Raw genomic sequence first — 2,892 nt, 5'->3', positions numbered from 1 at the left:
TCATGTCTGGACTGTGTGTGTACATGCCCTTAAAGGCTGAGAGGTGTGTGTTGTGGAGGCTTATGCTCAGGTTTGTCTGTTTTTGTGTAACCTAGACAGACTGACTGGTATTCAGGGCTAATAAAGACTGTTTCTGCAGGTTAATAACCAGCATTTCTGCAGGTCAACAGTCTCCTGGTTCATGAGTCCAGACCACTCAAGCACAGAATTAGCTCAGTTCATACCTATCACTGACCTGGAATAAGAAGAAAAGCTGCTTCTCTGAGTATTTCCCACCACACACACTCTTGACCTGACTGCAATTGGGTATTGTCCCTTTTCCTAAATTCGTCCTGTTTGGAAATGTCACTGCAGAGGAATAGAGATCCTCTGTTCTAGAGAACTCCGAGATGGGGTTAAGCAGTTGTCACCCAGGAAAATGAAGTTGGATTTTGAGCTCTCAAGCTTCAGATGCTGAACAGCTTGATTTAACAAATCCTGACCTTGGATGGTGTGAAAATCCTGAATGTCTGTTTTTCCCCTTTGTTGTCTGAGCACATGAAAGGTTTGAAAGCCCTCGCATTCTTCAGAGAAGGGTTATCTCATTAAGGGGTACTAAAGGAAGTGAGGAAGTTTTGGGTTCTTTTTTTTCCTTCTATTTTTTTTTTTTTTCCCAAGAGTGATCTCTGCTCAGCTGACTGGCCTGTTTCCAATCACCCTGCCTCCTCTTTCCTGGTAAAGACATCAGTCAGAGCTCATCCTGTCTCTGTGACAGCCCAACGCCTGCCTCATCTGCCACTGGTTTCCCTTTAGCCAGCTCCTTCCAGTATGAGGATTGCTAAACCTTGGCATAAAGGCAGAAATGTTCCTCTTTTTCATCTCTTGATGGAGAGGGACAAAGGCAGTGTTTGGAGAAGTGTAGGGGAATTTCATGTTTTAGCCTGATTGATTCCTACATCAGCACACTGGGGAACAGCTGCCCCAGATAATGATAGTTAATGACCCTGACAGCACCTCAGTGGCTACTTAGAGCAATGGATTCCGTATGTGTACAATGAGGGATAGATTTATCGGGAAGGACGATTTATCAAAAAGCCATGTGATGCAGGGAATAGAGAAAAGCTCTTGCTGCAGACTGTGGGATAAGGATGGATCCTGTACTGCTGAGATTTATCAAGCTGGCTTCTCCCATGTCCTCACATCACTGCTGTCCCCTCCTCCCAATGCAGGACTGTGAGTTAAACATGGGTTGGTCTTTTGTTGGTGCTTAGGGAGCTCAGATCCTAAGGAGTGGTCTTGGGTGGTGGTTTATGGTCTCCTGGACTTTTCCTGCCTGTTTGCCAATGGCCAGATGTGAACTCTTTGTCCTGATATAATCTGTGCCTTTTCTTGACTTTCCTTGAGTTGGCTTTAGCCATGGGTGCTGAGGGTGGTTCCTCTTGCAAAGCACTCTGAGCAGCAGAGCAACACTGGAGCTGCCAGCCTGCCCGTTTGTTTTGCTGGGAAAAACTTCCCACACGAACAGTGGCTGCTTCAGCTTAGACATGCCCCTTATCTTGGTGTGGATGGGAAGCTGACCCATGCTTTGCATCATGATTTGAGGAAATCAAGCCTCCTTGAGCTGGGAGGTCAGTACAGACTTTGCAGTGTTGTCTGCTGCACAGGACCCACTGCACACCCTTTTCCCCAGCCCAGTGGAAAGCACCTGGATTTCGGAGCAGCAGAGGCTGATGTAAAGCTGCACTGCCCCAGGTGTACTGGTGATTCAGATCATAGCGGCTGAGAGGATGGTTCTTGGCAGCCGGGAGAGCTAGCTGTGTGTGAAGGTCATTTCTGTTCGTGTTTGTAACAGTGTTAGCCTTGCCTTTGGAAGTTGCTTCCCCTCTTTCTCCTGATCTAAGTGATAATCAAATGTCACCAGCCTCTTCCAGAGCCTCGTGCTCACCGCCAGCAACACATCGGCTATCAAAGCCTACAGCGGTCTCTTTCCACACCTCACAGACAAGAACAATTTCATTCTGGCTCTGAGAAATAGTCTTAAACACTGGGATCTGAACTGGAAAATAAAAATGGAGATGTGGCAGGGATCAGCCCTTCACCTGGCTGTGTTTTTCCTTGCAGGGTAAGGGACTAGGCAGGACAGGCACCTTTGAAGCCTCTAAAGGGAGAAAGTTGAAGGAGGAGCTTGCAAGCCCGTGTGTTGTACTGCTAGAGAGCCCAGACAGATGGGCTCTCCTTGTCTGGGCCTGTTGATCATGGACAGCTCATCTGGAAACAAGGCTGGCATGGCGAGGCACTTCCCTGCCAGGACTGGTAGGAGCACAGAGGGTGGATTTGTGTCTCCAGGTGGAGTGGGGCTGGTGACAGAGAGGGCTTCCAGAGGCACTGAGCTGTTGGCAGTCTTCTGAAGAGTAACAGCTTACACACTTGGCTGCAAAACCAATTGCCTTTGTGTGGGTGAGTGCCAATGGTTAAATTCAGTGCAGCAGTTGGTGCTTGAACTGCTGGCCTTATCCATGCTTAGAGATCTCTGTTCTCCAGGAGCTGGCGAGTGTGTAAGGCTTTGCCTACACAAGCTCTGATCTCTTTCCCGACTGCAAAAGCCGCTCTGGCACCTAAATTGCCTTGGGAGACTGAGCACAGGCACCCTAAGGGGTGCAACAGGGACCCTGCCTGCTGTGCTCCCCTGGAGAAAGGGCTAGTCAGGAAAAATCACTTGGTTTAAGTCCTGGCAGTGGTGCTTATGGTGAAGCCTAGTTTTTAGTTATGAACCTTGTTTTGAGTTAGAACCTTGTTGGCTCACCCAGCTCTATTAAGAGCAGAGATGGGGCCAGGTAAGTGTGAATCATTCCCGTGGGGTGAGGAGGGTTCTTTCCCAGACTGTAATTTCTTCCTCCATCTCCCTTCCACTTC

Source organism: Empidonax traillii, unplaced genomic scaffold (assembly GCF_003031625.1).
Source record: "Empidonax traillii isolate 1590-97213 ecotype Southwest subspecies unplaced genomic scaffold, ASM303162v1 scaffold1615:size88005, whole genome shotgun sequence".
Classification (NCBI taxonomy): Eukaryota; Metazoa; Chordata; class Aves; order Passeriformes; family Tyrannidae; genus Empidonax; species Empidonax traillii.
This window is presented reverse-complemented; position numbering follows the sequence as displayed.